Here is a 21,024-nt window from a genome sequence, read left to right as displayed (position 1 = left end):
ACGGGCACCGTCTACCAACATGGTATGAGGTCTGAAGATGGTCTAACATAGACCGAAACCGGTAACCTCATAAAAAAAGAAGTTTCTTGCGGTTGTGATTATTCATGTTCGTCAGGAATTCCACGCGACGGAGGGTGGATGCATGTATCCTCGCTAACGGAGGATATTTTGAACATTTCCTGTAACAAAGTGTTTGAAGTCACGCTGGTACGTTCTGTTGCTGTGTGTTTCCATTCCATGATTAATGTGATTTGAAGAGAAGTAATAAAATGAGCTCTAACATGGAAAGTAAGCGTTTCCGGACACATGTCCACATAACGTATTTTCTTTCTTTGTGTGTGAGGAATGTTTCCTGAAAGTTTGGCCGTACCTTTTTGTAACACCCTGTATGCAACTGAGAACTGTTCACTGAACAACATTACATCAACATTTAGTTCACGAGTTCCTGTACGTAGCTATTAGGAGTAGCATGTTTTTAGGCTGGTTGCTACGTCCAAGTACACGTGGGCAGCAGGTCACTTGTCGAAGTGTGGAGGCTGAATGCAAAACGGTCAGTCTCTAGGGACAGGCGTAGCCTCATCCGTAAAGAGAACCTTTGCACTGAAATGAGGATTGACACATTGTTGGATGAACCATTCGCAGAAGTGTACCCGTGGAGGCCAATCAGCTGCTGAGATTGCCTGCACACGCTGTACATGGTTCGGAAACAACTGGTTCTCCCGTAGCACTCTCCATACAGTGACATGGTCAACGTTACCTTGTACAGCAGCAACTTCTCTGACGCTGACATTAGGGTTATCGTCAACTGCACGAAGAATTGCCTCGTCCTTTGCAGGTGTCCTCGTCGTTCTAGATCTTTCCCAGTCGCGAGTCATAGGCTGGAATGTTCCGTGCTCCCTAAGACGCCGATCAATTGCTTCGAACGTCTTCCTGTCGGGAAATCTGTCTCGATACAGACGTACCGCGCCACACCTATTGCCCCGTGCTAATCCATACATCAAATGGGCATCTGCCAACTCCGCATTTGTAAACATTGCACTGACTGCAAAACCACGTTCGTGATGAACACTAACCTGTTGATGCTACTTACTGATGTGCTTGATGGTAATACTGTAGAGCAATGAGTCGCATGTCAACACAAGCACCGAAGTCAACATTACCTTCCATCAATTGGGCAACTGGCGGTGAAACGAGGAAGTACAGTACATACTGACGAAACTAAAATGAGCTCTAACACGGAAATTAAGCATTTCCGGACACATGTCCACATAACATCTTTTTGTAACACCATATATATATATATATATATATATGTGTGTGTGTGTGTGTGTGTGTGTGTGTGTGCGTGTGTGTGTGTGTGTGTGTGTGTGTCAGGTCCCTGATGCACTGATGCACATTTACTGAGAGGAAGCTAGATTTTACCTCCAATGGCAGTAAAGTTGGTTCCTCAAATTTGATCAGACTTTGCTCCGATGTCCTCACTTAAATCCAAACCTGTCTAAAGTACCTCGTGGTGTGAGGGCATGTCTCACTGCTCATGGTGATCTGTCCGAGCTATTCAAGATGAGTAGGCTACGTGTTGGCACCAGATTTCTTACGTTTTTTTCCTTCATCCGAAATAACACTAACACAACGCTACAGTGTACAAGGACTCATCAGAGGCGTCCGAACGACGCAAATACGCAATTGATTATTTCTTATCATCATGATTTTTCCTTGTTATCTCAACGATGACGTCTTTCACGCAGGTCGGACATGTTGTGGCAACTCAACTTGCACTTGAGAATGGCTATTAAACAGAAATACAATTGTGTGAAATAAATGAACAGTTATTCATAGTCAAATGACAAAAACTTCTTTCAAAGAAATTATTTACATATTTGTGTGTGTGTGTGTGTGTGTGTGTGTGTGTGTGTGTGTGTGGGAAAAGTTTCTGATACAAAAAAATCACCACTGTGTTTGTATTGGATTTCAAGAAATTGTAATTTCAAGTAATGTAATTAAAAGGTTTGAAACAATAAGGTTTTTATTCAAGTTATATTTTCGTCCTTGAATGTAGTCTGAAACATCGAAATTGATTGAAAAATAAAAGCAATTTACCTAACTTCAGGATGTGTGTTGAGATATTTTTCAAGTTGTGATTTGATTTTAAATGATCCATTATTGCGAGATGTAAAGTCCTTACTCTTTCCTTGTAATAACAATTACCTTCTTTTCCGAATTTCCCGGTCGCCGTCTTCTTTTCTCTTGATATTGTGGTCCTGCCTTGCTGCGCCACCTATTGCACAGGGAGCTTCTACATTTAAACACACAAAACACCATTTTCATAAATCTTCTATATTCAAGTTATTTCTCCACTCACAACAACTGGTAATTGACACAGTATTTCAGACAATATGTTCACACATGGTGTTTCGATGCTCCTCCAAAACCATACGTCCATGCTTAACTTGAGATAGCATGGCATAGAGTCTATGTAAGAACATTCATTTTTTTTTTTTTTTTTTGTGCTCAACCATTGTCATCAGACCCCTTTCCTAATTGGAGTCCACAGCGCCTCAAAGCGTGACTCCAAAGTGCAGGTGACCCCCGTCTCCCACTTGCCGGTCGAAATTATACATTCTTTGTCACTTTTGAGCTTTTCCCGCATTTTTCTTTGACATATCTGCACATAAATTCCAAAAACACGCGGGCACAGTAGATGCTCTTTAAGCTAGGGCGACTTAAAGTCACGTTCTCACACGCACATCTTTCATCGGTGTAGTAAAAAGAAAGCGTGACGTGTTGTTATGCTTTGTAACAACATGTAACACTGAAGTGTCTATACATTACATTACGAGTTTCATATAGTGTGTTAGGGTAGGCTACTACAAACACCATAGTGAACGCATTATTGTGGCCAAGATAGATACGAAGCCCACGCCTACTACAGTAGTAAAAGTTTATATGCCAACTAGCTCTGCAGATGACGAAGAAATTGAAGAAATGTATGATGAAATAAAAGAAATTATTCAGATTGTGAAGGGAGACGAAAATTTAATAGTCATGGGTGACTGGAATTCGGCAGTAGAAGAAGGGAGAGAAGGAAACGTAGTAGGTGAATATGGATTGGGGGTAAGAACTGAAAGAGGAAGCCGCCTGGTAGAATTTTGCACAGAGCACAACTTAATCATAGCTAACACTTGGTTCAAGAATCATGAAAGAAGGTTGTATATATGGAAGAAGCCTGGAGATACTAACAACTTTCAGATAGATTTTATAATGGTAAGACAGAGATTTAGGAACCAGGTTTTAAATTGTAAGACATTTCCAGAGGCAGATGTGGATTCTGACCACAATCTATTGGTTATGAACTGTAGATTAAAACTGAAGAAACTGCAAAAAGGTGGGAATTTAAGGAGATGGGACCTGGATAAACTGAAAGAACCAGATGTTGTACAGAGTTTCAGGAAGAGCATAAGGGAGAAATTGACAGGATTGGGGGAAAGAAATACAGCAGAAAAAGAATGGGTAGCTTTCAGGGATGAAGTAGTGAAGGCAGCAGAGGATCAAGTAGGTAAAAAGACGAGGGCTCGTAGAAATCCTTGGTGACAGAGGAAATACTGAATTTAATTGATGAAAGGAGAAAATATAAAACTGCAGTAAATGAAGCAGGAAAAATGGAATACAAACGTCTCAAAAAAGGGATCGACAGGAAAAGCAAACTGGCTAAGCAGGAATGGCTAGAGGACAAATGTAAGGATGTAGAGGCTTATCTCACTAGGGGTAAGATAGATACAGCCTACAGAAAAATTAAAGAGACCTTCAGAGAAAAGAGAACCACTTATATGAATATCAAAAGCTCAGATGGAAACCCAGTTCCAAGCAAAGAAGGGAAAGCAGAAAGGTGGAAGGAGTACATTGAGGGCCTATACAAGGGCGATGTTCTTGAGGACAATATTATGGAAATGGAAGAGGATGAAGATGAAATGGGAGATATAATACTGCGTGAAGAGTCGAAACAAGGCCCCGGGAGTAGACAACATTCCACTAGAAGTACTGACAGCCCTTGGAGAGCCAGTTCTGACGAAACTCTACCATCTGGTGAGCAAGATGTATGAAAGAGGCGAAATACCCTCAGACTTCAAGAAGAATATCATAATTCCAATCCCAAAGAAAGCAGGTGTTGACAAATGTGAAAATTACCGAACTATCAGTTTAATAAGTCACGGCTGCAAAATACTAACGCGGATTCTTTACAGACGAATGGAAAAACTAGTAGCAGCCGATTTCGGGGAATATCAGTTTGGATTCCGTAGAAATGTTGGAACACGTGAGGCAATGCTGACCCTACGACTTATCTTAGAAGCTAGATTAAGGAAAGGCAAACCTACGTTTCTAGCATTTGTAGACTTAGAGAAAGCTTTTGACAATGTTGACTGGAATACGCTCTTTCAAATTCTGAAGGTGGCAGGGGTAAAATACATGGAGCGAAAGGCTATTTACAATTTGTACAGAAACCAGATGGCAGTTATAAGAGTCGAGGGGCATGATAGGGAAGCAGTGGTTGGGAAGGGAGTGAGACAGGGTTGTAGCCTCTCCCCGAAGTTATTCAGTCTGTATATTGAGCAAGCAGTGAAGGAAACAAAAGAAAAATTCGGAGTAGGTATTAAAATCCATGGAGAAGAAATAAAAACTTTGAGGTTCGCCGATGACATTGTAATTCTGTCAGACACAGCAAAGGACTTGGAAGAGCAGTTGAACGGAATGGATGGTGTCTTGAAGGGAGGATATAAGATGAACATCAACAAAAGCAAAACGAGGATAATGGAATGTAGTCGAATTAAGTCGGGTGATGCTGAGGGACTTAGATTAGGAAATGAGACACTTAAAGTAGTAAAGGAATTTTGCTATTTTGGAAGCAAAATAACTGATGATGGTCGAAGTAGAGAGGATATAAAATGTTGACTGGCAATGGGAAGGAAAGCGTTTCTGAAGAAGAGAAATTTGTTAACATCGAGTACAGATTTAAGTGTCAGGAAATCATTTCTGAAAGTATTTGTATGGAGTGTAGCCATGTATGGAAGTGAAACATGGACGATAAATAGTTTGGACAAGAAGAGAATAGAAGCTTTTGAAATGTGGTGCTACAGAAGAATGCTGAAGATTAGATGGGTAGATCACATAACTAATGAGGAAGTATTGAATAGGATTGGGGAGAAGAGAAGTTTGTGGCACAACTTGACTAGAAGAAGGAATCGGTTGGTAGGACATGTGTTGAGGCATCAATGGATCACCAATTTGGTATTGGACGGCAGCGTGGAGGGTAAAAATCGTAGAGGGAGACCAAGAGATGAAAACACTAAGCAGATTCAGAAGGATGTAGGTTGCAGTAGGTACTGGGAGATGAAGAAGCTTGCACAGGATAGAGTAGCATGGAGAGCTGCATCAAACGAGTCTCAGGACAGACGAGCACAACAACAACAAAAACAACAACAACAAGATAGTGTTTATGAGCTGATAAGAAATTTTAATGACGGAAATGACGGAACGGACTCTTTTTGGATAGTCTCTGATATCTTTTCAGAATTCAACGATCATCGTCTCAGTTTCTGCCATTTCCTTAATTACCAGTCTTCAAGTGAAAGGAATTGGGATTATTGCCAACCGATGACGTAGAGAGCAACGTTCCACAGGAGTTGGTTCCCATTTCTGCAAGACACACTATTCCTCCGCAGAGTGTCAGACGGGACTTGACCAACGAGAGCTGAAGCTATTAAATATTCTGCGTGCTTACTTATGTTTCACATTAGGGCTTCAGATATTCACGACACAAGCGCGATAACATCGCTGACATGATGGACGAGATGAGCGGAGTCGATCCGCGGGAGGCGGTGACGCGCGCATTGGCAGCGCTTCGACTTAATAAGCACGCCGGCTAAGAAAGCCGCTCTTCAGCTATGCTCATAGCATGCAGAACCAGAGGAATCAGGAAGGCAGCGAAAATGTTGCAGAACTGTGCAGCCTGCGGACAGTCCTGACGTTTCTACATCTCTCTGTCTATATTCAATTACTGCGTATTCTTTTCCTTCCATTCATAATTTTCTTTCGACAGAAAGTTGTATCTCTAATTACCACGATTTAACAGTAGATTCTTATATTCTTCTGTGTGAAATTTATTTTCGCTTATGACTTTCCTGGTCAGAGTAGCCTAAATAGGTTTATACCCTTTTGCTCGAATATACGTAATTGTTGCTATTCCCTGTGACGGATTCGTACTGCCTCATTTACTTCGTAGTTTTTTTGCCGAAGAAAACCGCCTTTTTACTAGGAAACACTGACTTAGTGTAAGATGTTGTTATGAGGACATGCTGAAAAGTAATACCTGTGAATATAATATGTGAAAACTCTTAAAGCTTTTTAAATAAAACAAACACTATTATCATTCTACATATTTATTATTCATGTCTACATATTTATTTCTCAACATAGTCACCCTGGCAACGAACACATTTGTCCAAGCAAGAGATTAGTTTCTTGACACCGTCACTTTAGAATCTTTTACTTTTTTGCCTCCCACGAAGGCGTTTCTTCATGTTAGAGAATAGAAACAAGTCACATGGGGCTAAATCCGGTCTCTATCGAGGGTGAGGGACGCACTTCACTTAGATTTTTGCAAGGTAGTCAGCAACAACATCGGCAATATGCGGCCACGCGTTATCGTGGTGCAGCATCCAGCCTGCTTCATGGAAATGTGGTCTTTTGCGCCTGATATGAACTTCCAAAATTTCAGGTTTCTCCTTGTAGTATTGTCCAGTTACTGATGTGTTCAGGTCCAACATGCTGATAACCATTCCATGAATATCGTAGAATGATATGACCATAACTTTCCCAGCCGAAGCAACAACTTTCGCTTTTTTAGGGGTTGGTGATGAAGGAGATCTCCACACTGAGCTTTGCTGTTTGCTCTCAGGATCAAAATTATGTAACCAAGTTTCATCAGCAGTGATTACATTTGAAAGAAACTCCGGATCTTCCACTAACATCAACTTTAACTGAATGCAGACATGCATTCGAATGTCCTTTTGTTCGGGAATGAACAGTCTTGGAACTCATCACCCACAAACACGAGCCATGTGCAATTTTTCTCTGACCAACGTGTGGGTGGCACCCAATGAAATGTTCAGTATTTCAGGAAGTGATCTTAATGTAATTCGTAGATCGTCTCTCACAATGACAGCAGCAGTGTTGGTGATTTCTGCCGTAAGAGCAGTAACTGGAGCACCGGGTCTACCTCCCTTTGAAATTGATTGTTTCCCCTCTTCAAACATTTTAAACCACCTTCGAGCTGAGCTGTAGCGAAGAACAGGCTCTCCATAGGCCTCCTGTAACATTGTATAGGCCTCAGCTGAAGATTTGTTGATTCGAAAGCAGAATTTCAAAGTCGCTTATTCTTCCTCGCGTGTTACCCCCATTGCGGCGGTAGGCGATACTAAACATGTCTGACCTTTCCTGCCTCTCACAGGCGGGAACCAGTAGTCCCAACAATGAAACTACTACGGCGTGTTTGTTACACATTAAGCTAACAGAATATCTAAATTTTAGCGCGAGAAATTATGACAAAAAAAATTATGGTCATTCTTTATTAAAGATCTCTCGTAGAATCACATATTGATACTACCCCATGGCAAGCGAAGTTTGTAATGGAATAGTATGTTACCGTCTGACGCCGATAGAGGTCGCGAGGGATGAACTGGCGGACCCAACGTTGTGCGTCCGCTTGGTCGCACCTCCAGCGACTCTGGACTACAAGCGCCCCCTGCCGCCGGGGTATAGGACAGCCCACAGCAGCCGCTCAACCCACTTGCACCTGGAGCCTGTTTACTACGACACTGTGGTTCACGCTTAGGGCACGAGCCCCATCCTTGTTGACACTGTGAAAGCTGCATTATTTGTAATGATACTTCGTTTGCCTGCAGAAACACAAGTAAAGTAAATTTCTGTTTATTGTGTTAAACTGTTCACTAATCTTCGACTTACCTTAATATGCATTGGAGTTCCAGTTGTCGTCTGACCATCCTGGGCTTCTTATTGCCACGAAAGGTACAGAATCCAGTTAATTTTGGCCTGCTGCATGCGATTCTATTTATTGAAGATGAAAACGGTTGTGGGTGGCAGGTTACGTTCGGGCTCTGAAGATGACACCGTGTGGTGTTGAAACTGGTAGCATGCGCTAAAAAATAGTAAACGACGTTCGATACAAAGAGAGCCACTCGTTTTGCTGTCATTATTCAAGTACTACATGTGCAACTGCACTACCACTGTCCTTGATGGAGTACCACAGACTGTTCACCAATCATTTCTGCTCCTACGCAGTTTTTCTGTGACGACAGTTGCTGCACCACTCTGTTACGCACCTCTCCTTACGGTTGTGTACGAAGCTGTACACAACAGTTTACGATCTGGTCAAAATACGTACTACTGCATCAATATTTCCAGTTGTGTAACGTTTGTTTAGGTCATTAACCTTAAGGGTGGCTTCTGCATCCTCTTCGTTTCACAACTGAACTCTTCCTTTCAGCCAAAATGCTGCTTCCTATATCACGATCCGCCTTATATCTTTTATTTCTTCTGTCCCATCAACTACAGTTCTGCGCCAGTTCATGTTGTAATGTGTGGCCATCATTCTCTTCAATTAATTATTTTCTTCATCAGTCATTTTGTCTCTGACTTGTTGGGCATGTCTTTATTCCTTAACTAGTTGATCAATCCACCTTATCTCATGTAAAATCACATTTCAGCAGCTTCGAAACATTTCAGTTATGACTTCCGGACTGTTCGTGACTCGCAAGGAGCTGTGCTCCAAGCATTGTTTTTAATGGGTCGTTCTTTTATCTAAACTTATATGTACGTTTTCGTGAAAGCTCCTTTTCTTCGTGAAACTCCTGCTGTTGCGCATCTTCTTTCTTTTCTATTATATTTCTGAAGCAGCAAAATTTCACCCTTGATACAGCATATTCATCTGCTGCCTTCTCACTAGACGCCCAATTCAATTACTGTTCGCTTTTGGCTTCCACTCTTGTGTCATTAGTGAACCATGTCAGGTTGATCCTCTGTTCGTGACAAAAAAACTCCCGCATCCAGTTGGTCGTCTTTTTCCCCTCATTGCTTCTGCTTCACGCACAAATTAAAGATCAATGGTGACAATGTGCCACCTTGCCTTACGCCTTTTCTCATTTACGCCCCTTGTATCTCTCTGTCAATGGCGACTAATTCAGTCTCGTTCACGTATCCCTATTGTGGATACCACGTTCAGTAGGTGACGTCGTAGGTATCACGTGCAGCTATGCTGTGAGTGATGACATCACTGGCGACCCTGTCACCTCACCGCACTTCCGATGTCACCAACGCACGCTTGCCATGCGATAGTGGTCGACTGACGTTGGACGAAATATTTACTGTCAGAGGAGAAGAGGTGGTGGCGCAAAGTTCTTGATCACCAGTCTCTCCGACAATGGCCTGGTTCAAATACCAAATCTCTTTGTAATGGTAAGTTCCTATGGGACCAAACTGGCGAGGCCATTGGTCCCTAGTCTTACACACTACTTTATTTAACTTAAACTAACTTACCCCAAGAACAACACACATACCCATGGCCGAGGAAGGATTAGAACCACCGACGGCGTGAGCCGCGCGAACCGTGGCAAAGTGCCAGAAACCAAAAGGCTACCAAATCTCTCGCAGTGTCTCATCAAGTGAGGGCATGTCACACTGGATGGTAACCCTCCATCAAGTGGGAACATTAAGCTTGGCGGCCTCATTGGTGCTATTCGTAAGGACCAGGTTATGCGCATCAGGTTTCATCCTCTTCCTTCTGTCTTCGTCATTATACGGTACAACATAAACATAGTTAATTACTCTCAAACATTACGTTCACCTTTACTTTACACGTATACGTACAACCATCTCATATCCGCAAGGAAGAGGCCATTGTACGAAGAGGAAGAATACCCTCGTGGGATATCTCAGCCAACAATCGATGCTACATTTTTAGTTTTACTACACAGAAGCTTAGAGGTACACTACTGCGAATGCAATCGGTATTTTGTATTTTAAAACGTATAAAAATTATTGAATTATATATTAATTAAATAAAACGATAAATTTGCCTTTACTTAAAATTATAGCATTTTTAAACTGAACATCGTAGAAACACAGCCTGTGCAATATCTTCAGAGTACCAATTAGTACACCGTACTTTCGTAACCACTTGTTGACCGTAAAAAAGCCATTTTTGTAAAGTTTTCTTCATTTTAAGTAGCTCAGCGTTATACCAAGACAGATCTTCTGCGAATCTCTATTCTTTTGTCAAAGTTCTTTTACTTATTTTCCCACTATTTCTAATTGTTGGCACATCACACAAAGCCGCTTTAACAGCATTGTTTTCGTAGTAAACGAATTTTTACTAGCAGTTCCTACGTTAGTTGGTAGTATATTTACCAATAAAACCCCTTCTCCATCTTTGAGGGACTTTCGTTTCTCTGACCGAAATTTTTCTCTCATCGCGCTCTTTACTGTTCCCTAAATCAGTTCTGGAGACTGGGAGATACACAGCTGGAACAGAATCAAGCTTCAGCTTGTGTCTCGGGGGATAGTCAGAATTTCACTTTCCAAATACCTTTCCTAATGCGAATCAGCGGAATGTAATGAACACACACAATCATTAGCAACTGAAAAGGGATAAACGTTTACAATCATTTATCTACGATAATGATCGAAGCAGACGAAATGAGTTAAAATTTGTGCTGCAGCCGGGACTCGCACCTGGGTCTTTTTTGCTTGCTAGGCAGAAATGATAGCCATTACACCACCGCACTACGATGATTAACATTGCTGCACGAACCACCTAAGCTGAGTGCCCTCCCCAACACAAACTTCAATTAATTTCGTCTCCTTCGATCATTAACGTAAATAATAAAAAGAGACTTAAACGTCTCAGGGAAACATTTAATTATAAAATCATTTACCTGTTTCCGTTTCCAATAACTGCTCTAATAAATTATGACACTCGTCCTCTAATTATTTTCATTGTCTGCAATGGTTAGTACGAAAATATTTTCACTGACAAGAATTCAAAAGATCCAGAAACCTTCAATACATTGATAACTGCAATGTAACGTTGCACTTTATCGGTAACCATAGGCGATGCTGTTGTATGTATGGAAGTCGCAATGGTAGAAAATGTAGGAATACCTATGGTGCAGGAATTGGAAGTTGACTTTGTGTGTAAAATGGCTCTGAGCACTATGGGACTTAACATCCATGGTCATCAGTCCCCTAGAACTTAGAACTACTTAAACCTAACTAACCTAAGGACAGCACACAACACCCAGCCATCACGAGGCAGAGAAAATCCCTGACCCCGCCGGGAATCGAACCCGGGAACCCGGGCGTGGGAAGCGAGAACGCTACCGCACGACCACGAGATGCGGGCTTTGTGTGTAAACAAATGTAGTGTACTGCGTATAAAGAGGTAGACAGACGATGTATGTGATATACGATTCAAGAGCAATCACTGGAAGCAGTCACATTCGTTGAACAACCTTTCATTCATTCAAAACCACGATACTCTATACCAGTGGCAGACTGCCGAGCGTTTGCAGAGTCGGCTAGTAACCGTTTCTCATACTATCGTAAAGTTTAAAAATGTAGTTCTTAGTATCGTACGGTGTCCATAAGTGCAATATTTAGGTAATCCTGCCACTAGGGACGCTACAGCATACCGAATTTCAACGGAACATGGATCAACACATTTCTGCCACCTCTCGCGTGCCTTCCGACTATAAGTGAACGTGGTCAGCCGCAGGAGAGTGAAGGAGAGTGCTCCTTGTGTGGCCGAACTCTTTGATTTCGTGCTTCTAGTTTCCTGACGCTCTTACTGCACCTTGCAGAGTTTATGGTGGTGCATTTACGCATAAATTCCAAATGTGCCACACACTGAACATCCCAGAACCCTCCGAGCACGATTTTGCCTGCTGATTGCATAATCTTGAACTTTCATGACATCAGTGACCTCTTTTGCGGACCTCCATCGATGCTTTCTTGTTTTCGGGGTCTAAATCGCGAAACCAGCTTTTATCACGCAACGTCGCACATTATTGATGTCGATACAGTCATCGCCGCACACGGCATTCAGCCTCCCACGAATTTGAATTGTTGGCACGTTTTCCTTGGTTAGAAACTCGATTACAGGCCACTGAAGCACCGACACATTTATTTTACATCGCCATGCTACACGCTACAAATCGGACACCTCTAGCACAGAGGGTTGCAACTGGCGTCAGAGAAGAAGGAAAATCGACCGAGTAATATGCATGTCATGTGAGACCTCAACCAATATTGAGAAGAGAATAAAAAATTCGGAGTCATTACTACCCAGCACGTCGTCGTACATGTTATAGTTCGTAGGTACCACGACAAGAATGGAACAGTAGTGTCCGTTGCGACATAAGTAATGGGATGTTGATCAATGAATGTTTCTCTACGATTTGTCTACCTGACGATCATGGAGAAGGGTGTGGAAATAGTCTGATACCAACATAGTCTCAAGCAAAGCATGTAGACCGAAGGGGTCAGTAAGAATGCGGGAGACCGGTCATGCTTTGGGCCGGTATCATATACGGAGATTTCTTTGCTTCAGAGGAGAGCGTCAAAAAAAATATTGTAATATTCTTACGAAATCTCAGTTACAAACTTTCAAGAACTAAAATAAAGTGCACAATCCAGGGATACCCGACAGCCCCCTGTGTTTTGTTCACCTAGGAATCACGAAGACATGCTTAGATTATGACTATTTCCCGGGTACTGAGCACGCATCGCCGACCAGATGACGTGATACTTTGGCAAGCCGACTTCTTGCCGTTCTGAGGCGTTCCAGATGACTGACTTCTGCTGGGCGCTGACATTAATGCCCTCCCTCCACCCCACAAAATCCCATCCCGCATGGCTACGTTAATTACATTGCGCAAAGAAGCTTTTAAGCATTCATTCTTCCCTACGACATGTACTTGTCTATGGTTTTCATACCATGGGTGTAATTGTAGATTTAGGACGCCTCTGATTGCCGTCGAGGATAATTTATGGTTTGTGGAGTATCGGGGCATAATTACGTAACGTGTTATCCAACCCCACAGTCACCATTCCGCAATTGTTTCTTCTTTCAAGACGACAGGCACACCTTGCCCACTTGCTGAACACCTTTCTCCAGAAGGCAGCATTCAAACGAATAACGCAGCCTCCTGCTTTCTCTGCTGATGTAATCCCGATTGCGCATGCTTCGGTTCAACTGAAACTTGCAGTGCGCGGTCAGCGAAACCTGCCTCGTACTTTGAAGAAAGTCCGCCATCAAGGAGTTAACAACCTTGAGTGGCAGCGACTCGATGACCTTGCGACAGTATCCTGCGGAGGCTGCGATCGTATTACAATAGACTGGACCAAGCATCAAGGTATTAAATTTTACCCTCCATCACTCAAAAAACACATTTTGATTTTACACTTTCGAAGAAACTGCCTTTAATTTGGTTATTGTTTAGTTTTGTTTTCCTTTCATAACAAAGTTAAGAGTTCTTTTTAGTAACTTCCTGTTTCCCACACACTTTCTTAGATATGCAAGTGCTGCAGAATTTTTTCCGAGTCTTTTAGTAAGGTTCTTCTTTCTGATGAGCGTGTAGCCTAGTGACTTTGCTTTATGAATAAGCACCAACAGAAGACTTTTAGAAAAGGCAAATAGATAAATGAATAATAGTTAATCACTCAGAGTAACTGTTCCTGGAACAGGATGAGTTTATACTGCAATTTTCTTACACACAGTATTTTACAAGATAACATATACGTAATTACGAGAGCCTGCTGGGAAGTAACACCTCCGATTTTTATACGGAAACTCTTAATACATTTTAAATAAAACAAATGTTATTGACATGCTACATCCATATTTTTCATGTCCGCGTATTTGCAGCCCTCTGCCACTATACGACACCGAATCGTAGTGTTTAATATGGCACTGTGTAACGTAAGTCGGCGGGTGGGAAACAGAGTGCTGCAGTCGAGTTTCTAATTCATAAAATTCGTCTGCACATGGAGCACTCTCTTCTTCAGCATGACAACCCGAGACCACACACGAGCGCTGCTACATCAGCAAAACTCCGACGCCTTGGGTTCACTGTCATCGATAATCCTCCAAACAGTCCCACCTTGGCCCCATTCGATTTTCACCTGTTTCCTAAATTTAAGGGACCCCTTCAAGGACTTTACTTTGACAGTGGTGAAGCGGTGCAACCGGAGGTGACGTTGTGGCTCTTTCAAACATTCTCTTAGGAAGAAATATGTTCGTCGCCAGGTGACTATGTTGAGAAAAAAATTGTTAGACATGAAGAACAAAGATGTAGAATATTAATAACATTTTTTTTTATTTTACAGTTATCAAATAGAAAATTCGGAGGCATTGGGTTTCAGCACGCCCTTGTATCTAAACGTGCGGGCAGTTTTATGTTGTCCCACTCTGCTGCGTTATTTCCTCAGACTGTCATGCCAGCTGCGAGGAGGAACAAAGGCGCCGTGCAAACTAAGCGGCACGCACGTCCATGGCCCACACCACATGCCTCTTGCGTGTCCAGAAGGCCGTCAATGACCTCCCGCCAGCCAGCACACTCCTCGTGCTCTCCCAGACGACCGTTTGTGCGTCAAGGGACCGCAGACGGTCAAAACAGAGGCAGGTGGAGCCGTCTCAGAGTATAGTTCGTCGAAACCTCTACACAGAAAGAGAAAGTCAGACGAGAAGACCATAATCGAGCTTGGAGATGAATGGAGGCATCAGTTGTGGCATTATCGATCGAACCACCTGTTGTGTCCGTGGTGGAGGTGGCCAATTAAAAGAAAACAGACAGCTACAAAAAGTAACATATCAATAAGTTTATTTACACGATGTACACTTAATAAATGAGTTGTACATAACTTTCAATGCTGTAAGTTCTTCTGTGGTGCTGAATTATATACAAAGAGCCCAAAGTTCATTATTGTAACAAATACTATTGAATGCTCTGAATATTAGCAATGTTTAGCGGCCTCGTGATACGACGATATATTGTCCTTTACTGCGTAGTGCGTCACATTAGTCCGTATTCCAATAAAGGCGCCACAGTCGAAATGACACGTGTTGGAATAAGAGACAGCAAACAGAATATCAACAGAAACCACCTGTACAGAAAATGGCAGCATCTGGCATAATATTCAACAGAAATTATGAGATAGAAGTTGACGCCTTCTAGCAACAGTTTATGACAAGGTCTCCAAGCAACTTAATAAAAGAGGAAGTCATGTCTGTTTTCTAACTCTTTTACATTTATGGAACACTTTTTGTGCTACTTTATTATGATATCTTCGTAGAACGAAAATCTTCATGGTAGAAACCGATATGCCGGCTGTGGTTGCCGAGCGGTTCTAGGCGCTACAGTCTGGAATCGCGCTACCGCTACGGTCGCAGGTTCGAATCCTGCCTCGAGCATGGATGTGTGTGATGTCCTCAGTTTAGTTAGGTTTAAGTAGTTCTAAGATCTAGGCGACTGATGACCTCAGAAGTTAAGTTCCATAGTGCTCAGAGGTTTTTTTTTTTGGGGGGGTGTCGCGTCAGAGATATGAAGGTCAACTATAGTTTGATAGTCATTTTCTGAAAGCGGCTATCGAGACGAATCCAATGATGTGTAACAGTAAGGTCTTTGAAGGTTAACGAAGGCCAGAAAGATGGCATGATGGTCCATTTAGAGAAGGTGTTCGATGTGATGAATATTGGTATCAATGTACTGCTGCAATCTTCTTGTCATTGATGGAGCGGTATTCCTTATCACTTCGGCACTTATCGAAGCACATGCTCTGACAATTCTCTATCGTATATCGTGCAAATAATAAATATTCGCCGAATACGGCGTATCCATCTGACGTGCCATTGACATGTAAACACCATTCGACGGTTTCGCAACACAGCACTAATAGGAACGGTAAGACTAGTATCGTCGAGTCAACGGAATGTGAATAATGTATTCCTTCGAAGAACAAGTCGATATGCTCCTCATTTACGGAGAATGACAACGAAATTCAGTGAGAGCTAGAGACTTATATGCTGACAGATATCCTCAACGTCGTACATTTAAATATGTGTATGATAAATTGAGGACAACTGGATCTTTAACGCATCACAAACATATCCGGCAAAGGAAAGTTACTAACGAGGAAGCGGTAATTGGTACTCTTGCCACTGTGGTTCGAGATGCTTGTGTTAGTTCGCGTCAAATCGCAAGGGAAGCTGGCATGAGCCAGAGTAGTGTTGTTCGTGTTCTGCATCCACATAAAAATCATCCTTACCATATCAGTCTCCACCAAGAATAAACTGGTACGGATTGTATGCGTCGCATTGAATTCTGCCGATGGGCTCAGCTTCAGATTCAGAGGGATGACACATTTATTAATTTGATTTTATTTACTGACGAGGCTACATTCACGAACCATGGAAATGTTAATTTGCATAAAATGCGTTATTGGGCAACTGAAAATCCATGTTGTCTGCGACAAGTTGCACACCAAAAGCCGTGGTCGGTGAATGTGTGGTGTGGGATCCTGGAGGACAGAATTATGGGCCCCTGTTTCATCGAAGGAAATTTTAATGGAAATACACCACATTCCTGCAAGAAAGATTAGGTCTGTTATTGGAAGATATACCTTTAGAAACAATGTACATAATGTGGTATCAATGCGATGGATGCCCGGCAGATTTTTCGCTGATGGCTAGAAATGAGTTGCAGAGAGAATTCCCAGATCGTTGGTTTGGAAGCAGAGGAGATTAGTCGTGGCCGGCTCGTTCACCAAGCTTGACGCCTTTGGATTTTTTCTTGTGGGGATTCGTAACAGACGTTGTTTATAAAGACGTTCCAACTACAACTGGAGATATACGAGAGAGAATTGTGCCCGCATCTCGTGGTCGTGCGGTAGCGTTCTTGCTTCCCACGCCCGGGTTCCCGGGTTCGATTCCCGGAGGGGTCAGGGATTTTCTCTGCCTAGTGATGGCTGGGTGTTGTGTGCTGTCCTTAGGTTAGTTAGGTTTAAGTAGTTCTCAGTTCTAGGGGACTGATGACCACAGCTGTTAAGTCCCATAGTGCTCAGAGCCATTTGAACCATTTTTAGAGAGAATTGTCAGAGCACGTGCTTCGATAAGTGCCGATGTGATAAGGAATACCACTCAAGCCATGACATGAAGATTGCAGCACGGCATTGATACCAATGGTCATCACTTCGAACACCTTCTGTAAATGGACGTTCATGACGCCTTTGTGACTTTCGTTGACCTTCAAAGACCTTACTGTTACACATCTTCGGATTCGCCTCGATAGCAGCTATCAGAAAATAAGTTCAAATGGCTCTGAGCACTATGGGACTTAACATCTGAGGTCATCAGTCCCCTAGAACTTAGAACTACTTAAACCTAACTAACCTAAGGACATCACACACATCCACGCCCGAGGCAGGATTCGAACCTGCGACTGTAGCGTTCGCGCGGTTCCAGACTGTAGCACCTAGAACCGCTCGGCCACTCCGGCCGACCAGAAAATAAGTACCAAACTATAGAACCCCATTTTAAAAAAAAGGTTGACCTTCATTTCTCTGAAGCGACCCCACCTAGCAACAAAAAAACCAACGTCATATTATGGACCCGTTGTCCCATGCAACTTTTGTCACACAAACGTTTCAGCTCCTATCATTCTTGGTGGCAATAGTTAGAGACTCACCTTGTATAATGTCAGACCACCTGTGGCTGAATTCAGACCTTCGTAGCAGATAAAACACGTATTTTTTAATGTCCGAGATAGACGAATGTCGATAGTGTCTCAAGGGAGTGTTATGAAACTATTACTGCTTACGAATTTTTTAATACATGCATGACGGAAAACGTCGTAGGCTTTGCTAGGGTGTTTTCAGATGATGCATTGTATATTGAAAAGTTCGTAAGCCAGAAAATTGTAGTGAAATGCTGGAAGATGTGCCAAGGATCAGTGCTTGCTACTGGGACTGGGAGTTGACCATGAACATTAAAGAATGTACCATGTTATAAATAAATAGGCCGAAAGACCTATAATTATTTGATTACACAACTGATGATAAGCAACTGGGAACATTAATTATCATAAAATATACGGGTGTCACCATTTGGAGCACTCTGAAGTGGAAGGACCTCATTAGACTAGCAGTAGGAAAGGCAGTTGTCATACTGAGTTTCACTGACAGAATACTAAGGAAATGTATCTCACCCACGAAAGAGGTCAGTCAAGAATCACTGTCGCAAAGAAAAAGAAAGATGATCCAAAGAAGAGCGGCGCGTTTCGCCACGGGTTCGGTTAGTAACAGCGCAGCGACATGGAGATGGTTATCAAACTCCAATGGCAGAAGTTACAAGGGATAAGCTGTGCAGCCGGGAGATGCCCGGTTTTGAAACCCAGAGCGGTTATGTTCCAGGAAGAGTGAGCAACATATCATTTCCTCTCAAGTACACCCCGCAAAATGACCACGACGGTGAAATCAGAGACACTATTTATCATACGGAGGCCTACCGATAGTCGTCATTTCCGCATACCATTCTCTATTGCAGTGTGAGATGGGGGTAAGTGGTAGTCTTACCAGAAGTACTTTCCGAAGTACATCGAATGACGGCTTGCAGTTTGCGTAGATGGATATGCAGTGTTCGAGTCAGATTTCGTTGACCATTTGGCAATTTTGTAAGTCACGGCTCTGTCCACTGGTAGCACACAAACAGCACTGTCGTAATAGCTTTGTCTGTGCCAGACGGAGAAACATAAACAGAATTTAATGTATAAGTGGAAAACACCATGAACATTACTGGAACTGTTATGTGCGGAGTGGAGGCGAACGCAACATTGGATCGTGACTGTCAGGGAAGTTGAACACGTCGTGACAGATGAAAACGGCTCAGAGGATTTCAACCTCTGAAGAAACTGTTTAAACTCCTGCCTCAGGTGCGAACATTTATGAGCTGTCTTGATATCTTTCATACTTAACACAGTCCTTAGTGACGAAACACTTGTGTGTGATGAAATTCTAAATTTGTAGCTGGACAACCGTAAGTTAATGTCCATAACAGGTTCCGGGAACTCTGCGCAGCTTGTGGGGCAGAACACAAGCAGCTTTTAGCATCATAACAGGCGCCAGGAATTCATCACATTTGATTAACTGTGTTGTGACTTTTCACGATACATTGGGGAACCTTGGGGCCCCATAATACGCAACAACGGCGCTTAGTTCGTATTTTAGCTCGTTAACTGTTGCATATTTCGCGCGGGAACTTATACACGTAAATATTTCTCCTGCTCCCTTCTTCGTTCCTTCTCTCTGTCTCTCTGTCTCTCTCTCTCTCTCTCTCTCTCTCTCTCTCTCTCTCTCTCTCTCTTCCTTCTGCCTTCCTCTTAGAAATGACACATCATTGTCGTTTGCAAATTGTGGTAATACCGTGACGGGAACGCCCGAACCAGCGTTCGCTCTTGTGGTGGTACAGGTCCTTCATCTGAGACAGGTTTGCAAAAGGGTTACTAACACAATTGAAAACATAAATTATTGTAACTAGTCTCATTTATTATATTATATATTCCACTACACCTTTCAGAGGACTATGCCTTCATCATGAGGTGGATTTACGCCAATTAATGAGGCATCTATGTGTTGTTTGTACGACTTTTAAGTAACCTGTGGTCATTGGCTTCTTTTTCAGCCCTATTAACATGACATATTGTACAGTGCACTTAGTTCTGTTCATAGCGCATTCACAACAGATTCTGTTTAAAACGAAATGCATGCTTCTACACGACCAGCTGATGCATTAAGAATAGGTATTAGAAAAGCCGAGATGACTATCACAGTTTCTACAGGGATCATCTATCTGTCTATCTTTAGTGGTACATATCTCACTTAGTTGAAAGAAAGCTTAATTCAACCAATATCCAAGCATAATAACTCAAAATCACCAGGTGACCAAGGTCCAATCATCATATTACCCACAATATCTAAAGCATTTGTACATACAACTAACTTATTACAAAGTTTGCAGCAGCGTAAGCACGTTCCACGTTCCAAATTTAAGCACCGATAAATCCTTATTACGGTTCCCTAGCACAGTTTGTCTCCATAGGTGCAGTCCGGCATGCCTCGCTGAATTATTGGGAATAATAGATTTTTTACAAGGCAGGGGTATCAACCCTGCGCTCAACTCCTAATCTGGAAGACAGGGCTTTCATTTCGAGGTTAGCTCCCCTAGAAGGGGTTGACGATCCAACCTATAACGTCCCCACTACCCAATGGTGTGGGACACACTTCGCCTGTCTCCTCAGTCGAGACCACTCCGGCTTGTGACCCTGCCAGTAGCTACGTTATCGCCGGCACAGCTCTCAACCTAATCAGAGCACGCAACCCCCCCCCCCCTTTCACCGCCCGGCACTGAGGGTGACTATTTGTGCTCTAATATTAACAGAACAAATTCGAAAATTCGATGTCAACTGGAATAAAACTGCGCATCCTAAGTGCCGATAGATGCTTCTACACGTTTAAGAAACTGTTGGCCTCTAAGTTATTATACAGGCAACAGAAGCTGAAACTACATAAGGTCATGATCAGGCCAGTTGCAACCTGCGGATGCGAAACATGGATGCTAACGAGTGTTGATGAGCAGCAACTCAGGATATTTGAACGTACAGTGCTGTGCAAGATCTATGGGGAAGTTCAGGATAACAATGGTTTCCGGAGATCTTGGACGAATACTGAGATGGACTGCCTCATACATAGAACTGGCCAGGATGGATACTGGAAGAACAACTGAAAAGATTTTTGAAGGGAGGCCAGCCGGAAGAAGACAGAGAGGAAGGCCACGAAAATGGTGGAAAGATGACGTGGAAGAAGATACAAAATCTCTCACAGTCCGAGACTGGCTGAGAACAG

Source organism: Schistocerca cancellata, chromosome 5 (genome assembly GCF_023864275.1).
Source record: "Schistocerca cancellata isolate TAMUIC-IGC-003103 chromosome 5, iqSchCanc2.1, whole genome shotgun sequence".
Classification (NCBI taxonomy): Eukaryota; Metazoa; Arthropoda; class Insecta; order Orthoptera; family Acrididae; genus Schistocerca; species Schistocerca cancellata.
Note: the sequence above shows the minus strand (reverse complement) of the source record.